This window comes from Stegodyphus dumicola, chromosome 11 (genome assembly GCF_044657685.1).
Source record: "Stegodyphus dumicola isolate Sdum_Otavi_A_Nest chromosome 11, ASM4465768v1".
In the NCBI taxonomy this organism is placed as follows: domain Eukaryota; kingdom Metazoa; phylum Arthropoda; class Arachnida; order Araneae; family Eresidae; genus Stegodyphus; species Stegodyphus dumicola.
The window spans coordinates 152,308,307-152,329,428 of NC_140778.1; the positions used below are offsets into that span (position 1 = coordinate 152,308,307).

Sequence of the window (21,122 nt, forward strand, 5' to 3'; positions counted from 1 at the left end):
AAAATGTTAATAAACGCCCCTTTGGATGTAATTTAAAATCTGAAATACTTTCAAATTTTATTATATTTTTTTATAAAATTTCTTTCTTTTTTTATATTTATCACATATAATATAAAGCTGTGTTTTATTTTATATTCTGCAACGCTGAGGGAATTGAATCAGTAAAATCATTTTTATATCTTACCGGAGGCTCTTACCTATATATGCTAAGTAAAATTTAAAAAAAGTTTTAAAACTGATTCTTTTATTCAAAATTAAATGATTATACGGGATTTGCATTTTTTTTCGGTTTCGCAATACTTTCAAATTAAGTTGTATTTTCTATAGCATTTCGTTAACGATTCAAGAAGGTGAAATATATTACTTTATGACATTCCTCACAGTTCCGGTGCTAAAGTTAAAAGAATCACAGCACCGAGCTAAGGCGCGAGACTGTGATTCTTTTCACTTCTTCTTTGAAGGGAGATTCTTTCAGAGCGTCGCTCCAATGCTGAGAATGCTCAGAAATCATTTGTAACAAAGCCGGGATTGTACGGACCAACATTTTTATGGCTACCGCCAACTTTGTAGCCAGTAAAATTTCTACACCGCCCACACCGTTCACAGTACCTTAAAACAGCGCAACCGCAAAGACGTTTCTAAGTGGAGGTTTAGTTTAAAAAAAAATGGAAATTTCCCCATTTTATATGCGGGGAAAACGTCGAAAACGACCGAGCATCCAGCTCGTTCTCCTGGAATCGAACCGAGATCGAATTACCAGGGTTCAGCGACTTTACCGAACGGCAGTGAACTTGAATGAACTAAAAACTGGCAGATAAATAAATGGCTAATCTTTGGAATATGGTAACAGGTAATTTGGCGACATTTTGGTAAGGCGATAAAGGTTCCTAGCTAGGACTTTAGCAGTGTACATGGATAAAGTCAAGAGTGTGCGCAATGCCATTTTTGTGCAATTCTGGGATGTTTTTTTAAGTGAAAATAGGGAAAATAGGTCGACGTATACATGGAAGATACCGTGTATGTGCAATTCTTATAAACGCGGCAATCAGTGGGCGATTCTGCACTTTCTCCCAATTTCGCACCTAATCTTCGCCATGATTAAGCACTTTTATTCCATAAAAGTTCTAGCATAAGCGTAATTCGGCTAGCAGATTGTTGGAAAAAAAATGTTGAGGGGGGGAAAAAAACATATGCCTTTACTTCTTGAAAACAAAATGGCGTCGAAAAAAAAATGACTAGCAAATTGCTGTAGCAGGGTTGGTCGCCAAATTTTCGCCAAAAATTCGCCAAGTTACCATAATCCAAAGATTAACCAAATAAATAATTAAGACCTACTAGCATACATCCGAATTATATTATCCACCAAAGTAGAATATGAACCTAGTCTAGGGCAACCATTAAGGACTCCAAACAGTTTCAAATTTTTGTGGGGTCGGTTTTCTTAGAGAAGCCGACTATCGGTTATAACGATTATCGGTTTGCATTATAATTTTTAATTTATACAACTCTTGGAGTATGTTAAAAACTGGATTATATACTGGATATCAATTGATTATCAACTTTAACGACAGAATGCTTTCGAAGAACAAATTTTTAAGAAAAACGAGCTACTATCTATGCTACACATAGGGCAATGGGAAAACACAAATTGCCCAAATTTGAATCCTAATCAATATCCAACAGTCTTTTTCACTCGGCTATAGATGGACCGAAGTTTGTTATAAAATAAAGTAAAGTAACATCGATTTATTAATAAAATTTCTAACCAGTCACAGAAAATAATGCAGAAGAAGGGTTTGGGAAATGAATTATTATACGTAATTTTCAAGACTTTCCAGCGGCCGAGTGGTAAAGTCGCTGAACACGGGTAGTTGGGTCCGGAGATCGAATCCCGGCCATTGGGCTGGCTGGATGGATGTTTTCATGGTTTTCCCATGTGTAAAGTATAAACGAGCCAGTTTCCCTTAGAAAGTCCTCCACGAAGGCATATACCCTTCAGGACATAACCATCGAGTGCTTTCACATAATAAACCGAACTACAGTTTTCTAAAATACTGTAAGTGTGTATATTTTAAAATAAAGAAAGTAAATTTTATATCACAATCCCGTGACATGATAAAAATCTTACCTTATAAATGTTATTTTTTAATTTTAGAAACACTTGTTATTATGTAATTAAAATTTCTTCGATTATTATTCCCCTCTCATTAATCACACCTTTTCTAAATTTGATAAATAAATCAACCACGTTATTATTTAAAAAAAAATATATCCTAATTATTTTAATTTGTTTGACGGAATATAACGCCGTAATGACGGAATATAAACCGTAATTATTCTATTTAATATATAATAATATATATTAAATAGAATAATTACGGTTTATAAAAATTACTGCTACCATTTAGGATTTTAGATTTGCATGCCAGATATTTTTTAACCATCTCCGAGTTGTAATGAATTATTTACTATTGATAGTAATATTTTTCACCTAAAGCTGATTACATTAAATTACCCAGCACCACTGTTTACATTTGTTTTTAATTATTATAATGAAGCTATCATGCATTTAAACCTAAGCAAGTCGATGATTTAGTTGCTTTGAGCAGAAAACGTGACCTTTATTTTTATAAAGGTCACTTTTCGACGTCCTTGAGATCGTAACATTTTATCAACTAGGGCAGCTGTGCCCAACCTTGTGCTCACGAGCACAACTGTGCTCGCCGATTGTTTTGTATGTGCTCGCCAGCCCGATTAGGTACTATGAACAAAAACTATTTTAAAAATAACCATTCATTTATATTTCTTAATTGTTAAAATATGATAAGCATTTATAGTCATAAGAGATATTCTGCAAGACGTTATGAAATAATTGATTGCTGACTGATGAACTTGATAGCGAACTTGGAATCGTATTGCTTCATTCCGATGTTAGATGGCTCAGCAGGGGAAAAGAACTTCAACGATTTGTAGACCTTCTTTCGCCAATAAAGCAGTTTTTGGAATCCGGAAATGGAAGTTATAATTGGAAGAACTGGACGATAATAATTGGTTATCCGATCTGTATTTTCTCACGTATATAACACCTAAACTGAACAAACTGAACAAAGATCTACAGGGAAAATAAAAAACCCTTTTTTCAATTGACTGGGACTGTTACTGCTTATCAGATCAAGTTAAATTTGTGGAAAAAGCAGATGAAAGGAAAAAATTTCACCCATTTTCAGAATTTATCAAGCCATATTAACAACCAGAAGGCAACTGAAATAGAGAAATACTCGGAGAACCTAAACGCACTGAAAAATAATTTTGAACTCCGCTTCTCTGATTTCCATAAAGTTCAACCAATATTATTATTCATCTCAAACCCATTTGCCGAAATTAATATTTCAGATGTATCACATAAGATTGGAATATGTTTAACAAAAATGTTGATGTTTTGGAAATGTGCTGGCGATAGGCCAAAATGTGCTCGTGATAGGCCAAAGGTTGAACACCACTGAACTAAGGCAACTTTTGTAAGCAACCAATCACCAGTTTACACAGCCAAGGGAAAACAGATAAGTTTAGAATGAGCAGTTTAGGAAGCCGCTTTGATAAGAAGATATCAAATGAAAAGTACATTTTCCCATTTAATTTGGCGTAACCGCACAATGCATTCGAAAAATGTATTGTTACTAATTTGGTATTTAAAAAGCTAATGTTAGTTCAATTATAAATTAAATGGTTTTATTTCCCGCGCAGTGCAGCGCGTGACGAATATTAAAAGAAAGCTAAGCCGGAAAATTGAAAATACAAGAGCGCGTGCATTTAACATTTAATAAATATCTCCTTTTGATTTCGAGAAAGTACTAGAAAATTCTCGCGCGCGATTTTAAAATCTTATAAAAGGAGGAAAACCTCTCAATTCGTGGTAGTTACTTAGTTTGTTGTTGTTTAGAAAACAGCTCTCGTTGACTGTAGCAAATTCGCGGATTAGCTTTCTTTAGCTGTTTTGAATTAAGTTTTCTTGAACGTTTGAGTAGTTAAAAGATAACTACTGTGAGATAGTGTAATACTGAACAAGTATCTGAGGAAAATTTAAGCATTTTTTGATAATAATAAATTTTTATTCATTTTTCATCGGACTTGTGCATTCATTTCGTAACGAACCTGTACGCACGCAACAGTATAATACATTAAAATACAACAGAGATTATGAAACATATTTACTAGAAGAAGTAGATTTTTTTGTCAATTTCTAAATTGTTTTTGTCAATTTCTAATTGTTATTGTAACTAATAACTCAGTTACGCTATTCCTGTAGCTTTAAAAATCCACTCGTAAACGGCAGATTTTCATTAAATATTGTGTATTCCTTTATGGAATATGTTTTAAATTAGTTTAAAAAAATACTTCTTTAACACTAAATAATTTAATTTTTTCGAACTTTTCCCGTCATGCACTTGCCACGCTTTTTGCCGTTTGTGAAAGAGCAGTCAAACTGCAAAAACTGCGACATTTGGAGAATGTGTATATGTGTTTTGACTCGAAATTCCAACATCGTTTAAAGACGATTTTTTTTTTCACTTTACAAACATACAGAGATTAATAAAGCTATTATATGTATGGTTTAATATAATAATCAAATGCTATTGAGGAATAAGATTCAATACTTTTATAGCGTAAATTAAATTTTGCGTTTCTTAGAACGGTAATATTTCGATCACAAAATTCCAAACAATACTAGGTTGCAGATTTATAGATGAAACAAATTACCAAGTAATATCAGACAGAAAATGCTAAATTTAATGGGAGTAGGAGCAGTATATGTGTGTGTGTAAAGAAGACTAAATGAGATACATTCCGGTGACCTCAAAGATCACGTGACTTATTAGTCCAAAAAATTATCTCCAACGTGCTGAACTATCGGAAATTCTAAAGATATGCTCATTTTAAAATTATTTTGCGACACTGCTTTTGAACTGAATTTTATAGTTTAAGTTCAAAGAATATGATATTTAATAAATAAAGCTAACGCACAAAACGTTAAAAAAGTCCCTTTAAACGTAATTTAAAATCTGAAACATTTCAGTTTTTTTTTTTTTTTTTTTGTTTGTTTTTTGTTTTTTGTGTAGCTAATGTAAACCATAGATATAGCAGTATTTGCAGATCTCGCATTGTGCAATAAATCCTGATTCCAGCCAGAAAGTTGGCAAACAGCAATGTAAGTGGCAAAATGCCAACTGGCAGTTATAGTAATTATTATGCACTATGCATTTGTGTTTCAAATCTGAGCATCAATGCAATTTTTACGTTTCAATTAAAATTACCGAAACATGGATAAAATATACAATACTAATAATTTAATAAATACCACAAACGAAACACGTATGTCAAAAACATAAAATAATTTTAGGCAAAATTCAAACTTTAAAAAAAATTCGGACAATTGTTACACCTTTATTGCAACTTTCTGATTATTCGCGCCTCACGAAAAAATATTATTATTATTAAAATTATAAATTATTGAAATATTTAAAACTGGCAACGTAAGATCATATATTCCAACAAAAAACTTTATGAATATTAACACCACATCTACTTTTATATTCAATAACTAAAAAAAGAAAATTTTCATGAAGTTTTAGGTATGAGAATCTGGTGGCAAAGACTTTTTGGATATGATAAACTTTATGACGAAGACGAAAGACGAAGGTAATACGTTTATCCTCATTATAAATTATAACTTTAGCCAATTTGACGCCGCTGTTCTGAAAGAAAACAAATTATCAACAAATGCGTAATATTTCAATTTTTATTGACAAATCAACACTCTTGTAATTTTGATTGAACTAATTAAAGATATTATTATCAAAATATCTGAAGAATTTTTGCAGTTGGTGTAAAAGTTCATAGGTGTTTATATTTTGGTTATGTAACTGTATTTTAGTAGTGTAAATTTTATTTTGACCGATTTTTGGATATTAATCAAACATATTTATTAATATTAATTTATAAGTCAAGCAACAAAATTTAGCGTTATATTTGTAAATTTTTACAGGACTAGTTTCGATGGTTTTACCGAATCATCAGCATCAGCTAACAAAGAGCAAATGAACGAAGTAGGATATAATGAAAAAATAAGATAGGAATGGCTGCATAGGAGTTAATGAGGATGATTCGGTAAAATCATGGAAACTAGTCCTGTGAAAATTTGCAAATATAAACGCTGATTTTTTTTTGTTTGACTTCTAAATTAATATTTGTTCGGCTTAATTTGTACCTAATTATGCTTATTAATGTTGATTGATATGTTGGTATATTGAAAGAAATTTTAAATTACGTAAAATGTCGTTAGTTCTATTTGAAAAGGACATTTTCTTTTTTTTTCCCAATGCTTAGCTAATATTGTCATAACTAAATGGTATTTTTCCGTTTCGTCGGCGCAAATCTCGCCAAGCAGACTCTGTTGGCGACAAACATACAGTATACACATAAAAAATGTTAACAAATGTTAGTTTTATGAATTTTTTATTTTGAAGGCATAAACATTTTAATATGGTTTAAAATTTTGTAAAAAGTCAATAAATAAAGACAAATTTGTAAAAAGACATTAATTTAAGAATTTACTATGCTTTCATGGTTCAACATCCTGATTCGCCGGTTCGTATCACGTAATTCCAAGTGATCTTATCTCACGTAAACTATGCTACAAAAATCTAATTCTCTCAGTAATTATCTACATTAATTTCAAGTTAAATCTTAATTTGGAATGCAAGTTTAAATGTAAGAATTATTTCAATTCGTACGAATAGCTTACTCAGAAATTATGTAAAGCCGCAGTGCTTTACTTCGCTAGTGCATTCTCATTAGAATTCGTGATTTTAATCACGAATTTAATAATTAATAATTAATTTAATAATTTAATTTTGACTTTTCTTTATTTTCGCCTTCGGGTGAGCGGTTTGATTGCATCCTAATTGACTTAATTACTGAGAATGGTCTTAGGGCATAAAATTCAACTATTTTGTAAAAATTCTATGTAATTGTACGCCAGCATTGAAAGGCAATCAATCTGATAAGAAATGGGAAATGGCTGTGACTTGTTTTGAAAATGAGGCGTAAAAGGTTACCAGGGAAGATATTTTGTTTGGCATCACTTGTACCATTATTGGCGACTTTATCGTTTGCGCCGGCAAAACGAAAAAGTACCAACTAAATATTGAAAACAAATGGTTATTTGACTTTTTACCTTTTATTTATTTCTATTTAATTGGTGCGGAAATTTAAAGAGCAAATAACCAAATCCTGCAAGTCACAGATGAATAAAACACATAGCAATATTACTAGAAACTCTACTAATTAGAGATTACACAAAACACAAAAGTCAGAATGCAATGTAAAATAACACATAAATACACAATTATAGGGAAATAACAAGAATAAAAATATGCCCATCTATTGCTGTTGAAAACAGTATGTTTGGTGTACAACAAACTCGGAAGAATAATGCAGCATGCATATTGCTATTGATACTGACAAATGAATTGCAAATATTGCACTTTCCATGGAAAAAAAAGTTTGTCAGAGGCTTCGAAGAGGTTAGACTTCTGAATGTTGGTCCTCGGAGGGTATTTTATTTCTATTCAACCAAAGAATATGTATTGTTAAGAAGGAAAACTTCGCAGCAGCAGGAGTGGCCCCCTCCGAACGAAAAGGAAAACAGTTGCGCATGCATAAAATATCTATCCCCAAAAAGCGCCAAAGCATCGAAGATGATTTAGAAGTTCGACGATCACGTTTATCAAGAGTTTAAAGCTGTGTGACCCCATTTTTTTCACTCCATATTGACGGAATATAAAATCAGACATCAAACTGCGACATGGATAATGCAAGTTCAACAGCCAGTGAAAGTGAAACCTCATCTAATTTTCTTATTTTATCTTAACCCGTGTTCTTTAATTTCCTTACACGTCGCTGAGGAGGAAAAATGGCGATTTTCCCTCTTCTTTCTAGCGGCGTAGAAGACAAACTGGTTTACATTACGTCTATGGAGCATTTCCTTCTTTACATAGACGTTCTTTGCGTCAATCACCCATTGGAAATCCAATGGAGGCGTTCCCCGATCTGCCACCTGGAAACGCGTTCTGTAGGGGGCTTCTTTAGCCCTGTAAGAGAAAGAACCTCTAGGTAAAGAAGGAAAGGCTCCATAGACGTAATGTAAACCAGTTTGTCTTCTACGCCGCTAGAAAAAAAGAGGGAAAATTCGCCAAGGGATTTGGCGACGGAACCTGTTGGCGAGAATTTCCCCCTCTGTGATGTACCCGACCTGGCCGAGATTTTACTCCTCCGCGACATGTATAGGAAATTGAGGAACACGGGTTAGGATGAATAAGGAAATTAGGCGAAGTTTCACTTGCACTGGCTGTTGAACCTGCATTATCCATATCACAGTTTGATGTCTGATTTTTATATCCGTCAATATGGAGGGGAAAAATAGAGTCAGACAGCTTTAAACTCTTGATAAACGTGACCGTCGAACCTGTTCCTACTTCGACATCAGCTTCGAGCTTTGGCGCTTTTTGGCAACAGATATTTCACGCATGCGCATCTGTTTCCCTTTTCGTTCGAAGGGAGCCACTCCTGCTGTTGCGAATTTTTTCTTTTTAACAATACATACTTTGCTACAGGCTACCCTATTATTCTCTGATTCTAAATCTGAGCTCCAAGCCATCGTAAGGGCCTGTGTGCCTCAACTTACACAGGCCATTATCATGCTCATAAACAAAACTACTGCCCTTCACACTACAGTGGATACCAGCGCATGTTGATAGTTACGCAAATGAGCAGGCTGATGGCCTCGCCAAAGACGCCCGAAATAGTTCTCAACTTTCCAACAGCCTAACGCTTACCAGCCAGCCGAAGACTTACCTCCCAATCAATCAAGAATTCCATTCCTGCACTAAATTGTAACCGTGTCATTTCCACTACCATAGCCAGACTAAGGACAAAACACTTGAAAGGAACGAAGATATCCTCTAATGGTCAACGAAATTATGATAGCTGTCCTCACTGTATTGATATCGAACTTTCTCCAAAGCTTCTCTTCGACTGTCATGCTATTTTGGCCAAGCTCTTCAATATTGATATAGCTCTCTCGCACCAACTCCTCTTTTATTCTTCAAAATTATTGATGTTGCTGCGGCTGCTCTGGATACTTTTGGCCCTACTTGACTACTCTGCACTGACGCCTTGGACAAGACAACAACAACAAATGAATTGCCACAAACAGGTCTTGTGCTGCGCGATTTTCCTTGTCTGTATGTGCTGTATAGCCTTGGCTCAAAATTTTAGGCATCGTATAGTAATGCATTTATTTAAAAATAGTTTTGTGTAAGAACCAAACTTTTAATTATTGAATATTAGAATAACCAACCACTAGTCTACGATAGTCTTCTACATTTATGCTATTCCAAACCTGTTTAAAAGCAATTTTAAGGAAATGGATGGATGTTTTTTGAGTACATAGCTTTCGTTCCGCAGATGCTGTGTCGGATTAAGATCTGACGGGCTGCTCAACCGATATAGGGGTTAGCGTCGCTGACTGCCACGCCGAATGGTTCGAATACCAAGAGGTATGGATGTTTGTAAATGTCTAGTGTCCATGCGGCATAGGGGCACTCTAAATATGCGGCGAGCCGAAAGTCCTCTCGAGAGGTTGAAGGTAGAGAAAATGTGGTCGGAAATCCTCGGAGAGGAGACATTTCCGAGGAAATTTAGGGGCGGAAATCAGCTAAATCGTACTGTCATCTGTAAGGTGCTGAAGGCTGTTGCCAACGGCAAGCGTAATTTTGCGTTCTTTGCCACAAAGAGTTTCGTGGGCTTGGACTGGTCAGCCAAGTGAGCATTAAGTCAACAACAAAGATCTGGGGACTGTGATGGTAAGTTAGTATTATTAATGAAGAATTCACGGCACTGAGTTTAATACTGCGTCCTCCATGTTTTACAGTGGGAACTACACATTTTATATTCAGTTCTTTATTTCGCAGTAGCTGAACTGAATGTAGCATTTACCAACAAATCAAGAAAAAAATTATGTTTCTCTAAATGTCTAGTTTGGAATCAAATACATGTTTAAACATGTTTGAAAGTTTATTTTTGTGTGGAAAAAAGGAAAACGAATCTTACCTGAAAGTTTCACTCAGCAAGGGAAAAAAAAAAAAAAAGAGAATATTTGCCTATTATTCTTCTGAAAATTGGGTATTGTCCCAACTGGCGATCTACCAAATTTTATTAGTTACTTAATTACTTTTATAATAGATGACGCCACCTTTTCAGACTTTTTTTTTTTTTTTTGTAAAAGCTGTGTTGCTTTCACATGCAATCTTTCCGTCAAATTTGCGAAGAGCTTTTAAAATGCTGTCTACCAATCTCTGCTATCAATTTACTGTCAACTAAATTTCACGTTTACATTACAAACAGTTGAAATAAGAAGCAAATGAAATAACTGTTATCTTAAGCGGCTACAATGTTTAACTCATCTCTTTATTTAAATTCATTATTTCTCTTCTTTCAACATTTTGCTTACAACAAATTGTTTGTAAACAGGTTTTGAAACAACTAAACATAGCAGAACACAATCGGGTGTATTTTCTCTTACCTGTTGCATTCACTATACGCGTACAATTCTTGATATAATCTACATCCATAACATTTGGGGGCTCACTTTCAATTATATTAATATCGAGTAATTCATTGAAATACTTAAACCAGCTAATCTAATAAAAAAAATTTCCTAGCTTTTATTTTGAACGTGCGATAACATAGCAGGGCTCCCCCCCAAAAAAAATTAGTGGCGCCACCTGTTGATCCGTAAAGTAACAAGAAAGTTAAGTAAGGTAGATTACTTATTGGGAGAATACTGAAAATTGTTTGTGTGATGAAACACATTTTAATTTGAACACTTTTTTTTTTTTCGGAGAGCCACGACTTCCTTCTAGTTTGCAAACTTTTAAAAATGCTGCTACAAATCTTCTTATCACTGTTTTACAGTTGACACTGCATGCGAAGATCATCGTTTTTACCGTTCCGTATGTCTTTACGTTGCAAAAAAATATTACGACAACGGAGAATGTCTTGCAGTGCCTAACCGCTTAACAAGTTGACAGCCACGCGAGTTTGTAACAAAATCTCTTTTAGTCCAGGAGAACTGCTATACTCATGCGTGAATTGTTTCCGGCCGTAAAGTTTAGAACATATAGAACGAAACATTTTGGGACACTAAGACTAAGAACACACATAGTGAATTTGAGTTTCAGAAAGATTTAAAAAAAGTTTTTGAAAAAGCTGCTACAAAACTCCTTATCACAGTTTTACAGTTCACACTGCATGCGAAGATCATCGTTTTTACCGTTCCGTATGTCTTTACGTATGTCTTTACGTTTACGTCTTTACGTTCCGTATGTCTTTACGTTACGGTACCAAAATTTTTTGCAGTGTCAAAAAAAAAAAAAAAAATCTTTTTTAAGCGAATCACATAGAGCTTCTTAAACTGTAGGTCGCGACCTGCAGCAGGGGGTAGCCAAAAATTTAGCAGCTTTGATATTTCTTTAACTTATTATAATAATTTTACAATTACCAAATATTTTAAATTACCAACAAATTTACATTTACCAAATATGGTAAAAGTTTACAATTGAGTGCCCCTTTTTTTTTGCGATTCTTTTTTGACGCCAAGATCGGCGCCAGGAAGACACAATTTCAAGATGGCCAAAACCAAAATAAGAAGTCAAAGAATTGCATAAATTCCGTGTCCATGTACACATCGATCTGTTTTCACTTAAAAAAAATCCCAGAATTGCACAAACTAGACATTGTGCACTGTTTAAATTTGTCCATGTACACATCAACCTATTTTTATTTAAAAAAAAACCAGTAGGCTAAAGCAAAGTTACACTATCATGGTAACCAGAAATACGATTTCATCGCCAAAATTTTACAAAAAATTGTCGCTAATCAAAGGGGCACCCAATTCTACAATAGAACCCCAAATATTTATCTGAAAATAGATAAAGATAAGACAATACAGAGAAAGAAAAAGACGAAAATGTTTCAACGCATTCTTTTTATAATACAAACGTTCATTTTCCTTGCTTTGCACGTGACGCTGTTATTTTGTCTGTTACTTATTTAAAATTTTCCCATTGTTCTATGTCTTAAAATTAGAAATTAAAGTTAATGACCTAAAACTGCAATAGTATATTACAGTACAAGTGAAAAAATTGACAATTTCACTCGCGCGTGGGTCAGATTTGCGCAATACTTATGAGGGCCAACAAAATTTTTGTAAATATTATGGGTTCCTGGGGGGATGTTGCGAAAAAATATCAGTGATAAAAAGGGGTCACGACTGAAAAACGTTTAAGAAACCTCTTGGGAGGCTTATAAAAATTCGAATGTTAGCGATGAGGAACACTCGAGATTTTTCAGAAAGGTAATTATAAACAAAATTACCTCTTCGGCATCAGGCTCACCAGCGGCCGAGCGGTAAAGTCGCTAAACACTGGTAGTTCGGTCCGAGGTTCGAATCCCGCGAACGGGCTGGCTGCATGGGCGTTTTCGTGGTTTTCCCCATGTGTAACGTGTATACGAGCCAGTTTCCCTTAGAAAGTCCTCCACGAAGGCATTCCTCCCCTTAGGCAGATAGCCCTCGAGGCTTTGCCATAATCACACACCTTAACCTCTTCGGCATCAGATTCGAATACTGATAAATGCAGTGATAATAAATGTGATGCAGATACTACTGAACATATTTTACAAGAATTGGTTGTTCAGGAAGAAAGAAACGTTCATACAGAAGAAAACACAATTCAGTTTAGTGAACGAATGTCGGCAACAATCATTTTCCTTTCTTTCTTTCAACAATCAACAATCATTTTTTAAAACACCTGCTTTATCTAGTAAGTACCACAAAGATCTGTCACCTGAGCACGGATGCCGCGGCTTAATCAGAATTTTTGCCCTCACCCAAATACGGGTGACGCGGCAGTCAGAGTGTTAAACGTGCGATGATGGCACATGAGAAAAAATATTATTTTGGTATGTTTGTCAATTCTTTGTTCAGTAAGTTTTGATACGTTATGTATATCACACCAGCAAAGATTTTCTGAAAATGTACTGATTTACTAACTGAGATGTAAATGCTTTTTGGACTTTATTTACTTTTTGAACTTATAATAATTACAAATTATATTAGTTCTTATAATAATTTATTTGCTTTATGAACTATATTATATGAAGTAATATAACACATCTGGAATATAAATACCTAGAAGTCAAATATTCTTTGAATGGGAGGGAACCGAAAAAAGTAAATGTTCTAAGTATCATAAATAAGTAAATAAATTAAAATATTGTCTTAAAGGTCATGAACGTTAATTTCAAGTCTAGAATTACTGAAAGTTTAATCAAAAATCTGATTTATGAACTGAACACCTCTTCATCCTATTATCCTCTTTTTTAGGTTGCGGTTCAAACAGAAATTTGAAAAATCGGCTTTTCATGAAGATAAGATTCACCCAGCATTAGATGTAGGAATGCGCATTTGAATTCTCATTATTTTTCTTATCTAAGACTAGCAATCCTGCAAAATTTAATTGCAAATCTTTTTTAGATATTTATATTCTTATCATGTTGTAGAGGTTATTTTGAAGCAGGAGATGTGAAAAATGTGCAGTGCTCTGGCGGGAACTCGAACCCGGACGCGTAATGGCAAACTGCACATTCAGTTGATCAATGTTAAATGAATTTCGCGTACTGCGCATGCCCAGAAGAGAATTTGGCGCAATTATGACTTTGGTATAATTTTAAAAGAAGATAAATACAGTGTGTGGTTGATATTCTGTTATCTGGGCATAAACAGTTCGAGATTTTGAAACTTATTATGTTGTAAGTTACTTCATTATTTAGAGTGTAAATATAGATTGTAAGATACGCAAATTTTCGTTTAAGAATGCTTACAAAACAGGGAACATTACACATATATTAGCTGAATCTTTATCGATTATACTTCTGAGGAATAAAGGCAGTTACGTATTTACCATACGTTCCATTCGTATATACTTTAACAAATTAAAGAATAAATCCAGTGTAAATTACTGAAAAGTCAAGGAAATTATTGTAAATAATCGATACTAAACATAATGTTTATGAACAAAATAAACCAAAATGAAATGAAACAGAAGCAAATGCATTAAGCACAAACAAGTTTCGGTAGTATTGCAATTGTAAACAGTTGATAAGACCTACATGACGCGTAGGGTTGCTTATGCTTAGTCGCCAGTATTTCCTTTCACGCCAACGGTAAACCACTGAGCATGCGCAGGATGCGAAATTCATTAACATTGATCAACTCAATGTGCGGTTTGCCATTACGCAACCCAGACCTCTCGAATTCGCGCCTAGTGTGCTGACCGTTACATCACGAAGGCATGTTGGAAGGAGGGAGAAAATGCCTTATAATATTTTATGTGTATGTCGTTGAATTTTAACAATGCAGAATCATGATAAAAGATGGACTTGATTTTAAATCTCTCTGTTGTGTTTTCTTAAAAACTATTAATCTTGACCTAATACAAAAGGATTGTTCAGTCGTTGCTATTAACTAGCCATTTTGTATGGAAATGGTAATCGTTTAAAACGTTCGGTGTGTATTGTAGTAGGTAGAACTTAAACCTGCTTTAATTATTCGACGAAATTTTCTCCGAAGTTTAAGAATGCAGTTACCTGATGCAAATTTCGTCTTATTTTACTGTTGCCATAGTGACACCTGCTTTAATATAGCGTCCATTCTGTATTTTATGGATAGAAACGGAGTATGGCTGTGGTAAATGCAAATTAATCAAAAGATCTCACACGGGAATTTATAAAATATTGCATAACAATTTTAAACTTTCACGGTAAGTTCACAATATAAATTATTAAGTTTCTTCATAAAATGTTCCTCTTTTTCTATGACTCTTTATTATTACAAATAGGGCGAAGTATTCATATTGTCGTAAAGCAAAACTCTCAGAAATGTTCTTATCGCTGGGTATTATTTCTTTATACACCTGACTGTGTGGGCACCGAAACAGAATGTGTAGCCAATTACTACAAAATAAAATTATCATTCTAAAATTTTGAATATTTAATACAGTTCTATTTACAGGTATACTTGCAAATTAGATACACCTACAATGACACTAAACCCAGGAAAACTTTTTTCTAATTCGTCAACGCAACATTCTGTAACCATGGTTACCACTGCCGTTGTTGCCAGGTTTATTCTCGTACATCCGTGGAAGATACAACACATATGCCGAATTTGCAAGCTTTTCAGGCTCTGAAATTTATCAATAAATTTCAATTAAATGCTTTTCTATACAGCAAAATACTTAAAGGTATATTATGATTATATCAAAACACAGCCCACAAGAGTGGAGTACATAAATTAATTTCTGATTACGTGTGTACGTAATCAGAAATAGCATACATCCGAAATAGTATATCAGCAATTTAAAAGTGAGGTGATAATTATAAAAATAATGACTTCGAGGTAAATCACCAATTTTGATTTATTTAGTGATTTCCATACACTGTTCTATACGATCATTAAGGCTATAGAAATATGTTTTGCGTATGAAAAGCTTGAAAGTGTTAACCATTGTTATAGTTTCTGAATAGCGGCTTTTACATAAAAATAACAACTTTCGAGCGCTGCTTAGAAAAAGAAAATAGTCACACGTAGCTAACATATGCCAGAAAATAGGATGTCACGAAGTGTTAAAGTTTCTGTGCCAAAAACGCTTAAAAGATTAACATCGTGATATGAGCATTATAATGAAGAAGAATTGACCTAAACTTTTGTTAATAGGGTGGCTTTACGCTATATAATTTGTAAAGCATTTTCGTTAAACACATTCAGGTAAAACGCTACACCAACGCTGTGTATTGCAGCAATGATTTTGCTGACACAGAGGACAATGGAGGATTCATTTTAGATTCATGCTAGGATATACACTTTTTTTTTTTTTTACCTATAATGATGTTTTTAGGGATTATTATTCAGGAAATCTAATCCTTTAGTGACAACAAACGCCTTTCTGTAAAGTAGAGCGAGACATGCGTTTGAATCATAAGAACACCGCAATGAATATTACTGAGGTATCCACAGTGTTTAAATAATTGATTGAAATCAATTTGCATTTATTTTTATTAAAAAGAATGAACCCCTCGTATATCAGATTCTAAAATAGATATTCAGAGGTATGTCCAGCACTGCACTTGTTCATCAAGCACAAACCAACTTTCACTTTTAGTTCTCAATTGACTGACAATTTATTCTTTCGTCTCGTTAAATTGGTTTAATTCACAAATTCTTTAAGCTGTACGCTCTTGCCTACAACTTAAAGATCAAGGGAAGAGAAATTTTTGAGAAGCTGTTTGTACTTTAATTTGCTGGCTTTCTGTCAAAATGTAGCAGTCTGACTGCAGCGGAATCTACGAGTTTAGTTTGCTGCACCAAAGGACATCTGGTTGGCCATGAGGTATCCAGGCATCGTAGCGCTATAAATCTGAAGTTTTACAATAGTTATACATAAAATAGTACTAAATCAGTTCATAAAAGGTGTGTGTTGCAGTCATAAATGCAGAAAATAAAATACGATTCCAAAAGTACAATAGTATATACAGGAAAAATATAAGTAATATCTTGTGGGCGTGGCATGATCATCCGGCTAAGATTTCTAAACATCATTATTTACAAGTCAAATAAGTTTTTCAGAGTCCTACATACTTAAAAACACAAATTATGTTGGAAAATCCTGGTTTCCACTGAGTAGAAAAGCGGCATATGGACGGAGGTGCCTGTCCTCGTGTAAAATTTCATAGTGAAATAGGTTGAAAATGTCCATATGGTGCACCAATGCCAATGATTTGCAAATTTCGGAGTGCCTATGGTTCAAAAATCGCATAAGTAACTTACTTGATGCTCAATAGAGGGAGCCACAGGCTCGAGAAAGTTTAGGGATAGGAATAAGAATTTAAAACTTAAACATCATAATCTTTTTATAAGTTTTTAGGTTTTTAAAATTATGGTGCACCAAACCAAAGAATCTCTAAGGAGAAGAAGTAAAGGTTCCCCGGTTCAAATGTGTCTCCGTCAGACCGAAGAGACACATTATGTATATCCCTGAAGCTTACTTTAAAGGGGCAAACCATTCCAAAGCTATCCACCCTCCGTACCTCACTGCTCATGTGCGAAATAACATCAGGAGGCAACAAAGCAGCATCAAAGAATGCAGCATGCCGTCGGCCATGTTAGCAATCTTTTACCACGTTGCTCGAAAACGTTCTTTGTTGTTGTAGTCAGAGGTACTTGGTTTTAGCTATGTGAAATTCTTTTAAAGACTTTTTAAATGTAATGCTGTAAGTGAAATGGTTTTGGCTATCGGGTGAAAACTTTGCTCTTGGTTTTCACAATGGTCATTCCAAATAATTGTCTAAACGTTTTCATGGTAATTTGTTTTTAAAGTTGTTGTCGGATAATTATAATGTATTTCAGTGTTTTCAATTTATTTAGGGGTGCCTTTAATTGTCTTTAAATATTTTTTTCTGTTTCAGTTAGTTATTGCAAATTTTGCTTTTAAAATTTCACTGTAAAATTTTAACTATGCATCCATAAAAAATTATTACGTTTTCCCCCCTTTTTAAGTTTACAGAAGAAAAGAATTAAGAAATTTATTTCATTTAAATTTTGTCTTCGTACGGCTCGCTGTTTAAATTGAAAGTAAAAATTGGACAGGATTTCTATAATTCGCCCCAAAATTCCAACTAACATCCTTTTGCTCATAAAACTCCAGAAATGTATGAAAATAAAACATTTTGAGTTATTTCAATGTAAAAAATTTACTATCTCCTCGGACTGCGCTGTTTAAATTTCACCCTGCGCTGGTGTTTCACTGCATAGCCGTGGCTCTTCGGTACAGCGGCGCAGAGGCGAAACAGGTTTACATTGCGTCTATGGAAGCTTTCATTCTTCCTCCTAGATTTTCTACGCCAATGCCAATGATTTGAAAATTTCGGAGTGCCTATGGTTCAAAACCATTTACCTCCACATCAGAAATACTAAAAGCGAGCAGAAATAGGAAAAATTTGGCATAAGTGATTTACTTGATGCACACAAGAGGGAGCCACTGGCTCGAGAAAGTTTAAGGATAGAGATAAGATAATAAAAACTTAAGTGTCATAATCTTTTTATAAGTTTTTAGGTTTTATAATTTTTTTGTATTTTATATTTTATACTTTTTTTGGTTTTTATAAAATTTTTTATACACAATACAAACACTAAAGCAAAAAGTGGATAGGAAAGAGTTTACGATTAATAGGCTCATTGGCATGTGGCTTGTGTTGGAGAGTGCAAATAATTACTGGGATCGCGATGAAAATATTCGTAGGCAGATTTAAAATCTGCGGGAGATGTGATTCTTAAGTAAACAGATTGATAACTTTGCTTGAAGATCTTGATAGTAGTAGCAGAGGATGGAATTAGCAATTATATGGCAGCTCGCTGAAGAGACGTCCTTCCTTCATGGCGCGGGAGCTGGAACTGATGTTGACGATCATATGCTTTGTAATAGTGTCAGAGCGCGAAGCGCTCTTTTACTATGTTTCATATTAAAAATATCAGGAGTTAGAGTTCGTTAATGAGCTGTCCGAGACTGGTGTTTGAGCATAGAATTGAGGTGAGCCGTTCTTCAACTGGCGAGGCGGTGGTGGTGGGGCCACACTAGTCTAGCAGTGACGTGAAAGGTAATGTAGTGCTTTTGTAAAGTGGTAGCTGTAGTGACGGTGTCAGTATTAAAGCCTGTGTTATGGGGCAAGTATATGTGCTGGGTACCTGTGTTTTTCAACAGGGATTGGAGTATATCGAAGGTTTGATATTTCTGGATTATGATGAAATTGGACTGATTGAAAGAAGTTGGTGGAGAGTTTGCGTATATATTCTGCAATGGTATTGATATTGAGATCTGTGTGAATGGTGTTATTTGGGATAAACCAAGGTGCATTTACAATTTCACGAAGCATTTTGTTTTGAAGAATTTGTAGTTTTTTGATGTGCATTTTTGCCGCTTGTCCCCATATAGGGCAGGCATAGAGTAGAGCAGGTCTGAGTATCATTTTGTAAAGTATGACTTTGTTGGATATGGAAAGTACACTGTGTCTGCCTAAGAGAGGCCGCATAGTGGCCGCTGTCATTTTAAATTTTTCTGTGACAGCACTGAAGTGTTGCCTAAAGGTGAGTTTGCTATCCAGAGTGATCCCTAGGTATTTCACCTCGGAGACCCATTCTATATCATCATCAAAAATTTGGGGTGGTGCTGGGGTGTAATTCGAGGTACCTTTACGAAAGATGATTGCTTTTGATTTATTAGTGTTGATTGCTATTCTCCAAAGTGTGAACCAGTGCTCGAGTGCTATGAGGTAATGCTGTAATTGAAGTCGAATGTGATTTGTATGTATTGCCCTCGTGAGAATGGCCGTATCATCGGCGAACAGTGCTAGTGTGATAGTGTCATCTTTGGGTATGTCATATGTATAGATATTATAGAGTAGGGGGGAAAGAACTGCTCCCTGGGGGACGCCAGTTGTAATGGGTCGTATGGAGGAGTGCGTATTGCGAATTTTGATGGTAAATGTGCGATTACTAAGATATGAAGCTATAAGTCGAATAAGATGATCTGGGAAGTCCAACTTGATAAGTTTGTAGATGAGTCCTTTATGCCATACTCTGTCAAATGCTTTTGACACGTCTAAGAAAATTGCTCCTGTGGGGATTTTGGCATTGTAACCATCTGTAATGTAATTGATGATTCTTAGAAGCTGATGTGTAGTGCTGTGTGAATGACGAAAACCAAACTGTTCTGAGGGTGTGTAGTGGCTGACTGGAATGTTTTTGTGAATGAAATACAAAATAATTTTTTCCGTGATTTTAGATAGGCTGCTAAGCAGGCTTATTGGCCTGTAGTTCTGTAGAAATGTATTATTCTGTTTGGGTTTTGGGAATACTATGATAGATGCATTTTCCCAGGCTGATGGGAAATATGAGTATTTGATAATGGCATTGATGAGTTTAGTAATGTATGTAATTCCATTTATGGGGAGATTTTTTAATGCCTTATTTGGGATCCTGTCTTGGCCAGAGGCTTTCTTATTTTTAAGTGCACTGATAAATTGTGCAACAAGTGTTGGTGTGGCAAGAAAGGTGAAATTTAGTGGAGCTGGAATGCCAAGATAGCTATCAACCACTGTGTTGACGTGATCAATATGATCATTGTCATAAGGGGCTGGATTTGGTGTAAAAGAGTCTTGAATGACATCTGCTATTGTGTTGGCTTTGTCAAGATCAGAGTAAACCATTCCCGACGGTCCATGTAAGGGGGGGATTTGCTTATAAGAGTTTTTGAGTTTACGAGAGATGTCGTACAGTGAGTTATCTTCAGTGGATAGTGTATTTAGAAAATTTGTCCATTTGCTGCTTTTGTACTCCTTGATTGCTCTTTTTATACTGTTTTGGAGTGAATTTAGTCTGCGTTTGGCCTGAGGGTCTCGGGTGTTTTTCCAGAATTTGCGTACTCTATTTTTTATGATAATCTGCTCCCTTATGTTGCGTGGAAGGGGTTGGAAACGTCTGTTGACATAGAATGTATTAGTAGCGTCATTAATGGCTGCTTTGATCTGATTGGTGAATTGTTCAATTTCCTTATCAATATCCTCTTTATTATTAATGAGGGGGTTGCCTGGGACTGTACTGGAAATAATATTAGTAAATTTGGGCCAGTTTGTAACACCAATTGAGCGTAGTAGTGAAGGAGGGCTAGCATTTGTAAAAATTTTCAGTAATACTGGATTGTGATCTGAAGAAAGTGCTGGGATTGAGGTAATTTCATGCTGGTATGGAAAATCCCTTGCGATGAAGAAATCAATAATTGTAGATCTGTTTAGGGAGAAATGCGTGGGTTCTTCTGGTGCTATCAGTGAGTAATGATTTTGATTAATGAGATCAAAAAGTAAGTTGCCGTTTCTGTTTGCTCGTCCAGGAT

The 21,122-nt window shown here is 34.8% G+C and overlaps 1 long non-coding RNA gene across 4 annotated transcripts in view; it reads left to right on the forward strand.

The window, feature by feature from the left end:
* The window catches only part of LOC146994439 (uncharacterized), an 88,917-nt gene that overhangs the window by 2,994 nt on the left and 64,801 nt on the right, over nucleotides 1-21,122 (forward strand). The window contains exon 1 of one of the 4 annotated variants that reach the window (XR_015044157.1): nucleotides 5,450-5,697. The exons of 2 other annotated variants lie outside the window; for them this stretch is intronic. This is a non-coding gene — a long non-coding RNA (uncharacterized LOC146994439). Of the gene's footprint in view, nucleotides 1-5,449; nucleotides 5,698-21,122 lie in introns of those variants that run through there. One more of the 4 variants, XR_015044160.1, reaches the window with a different exon arrangement.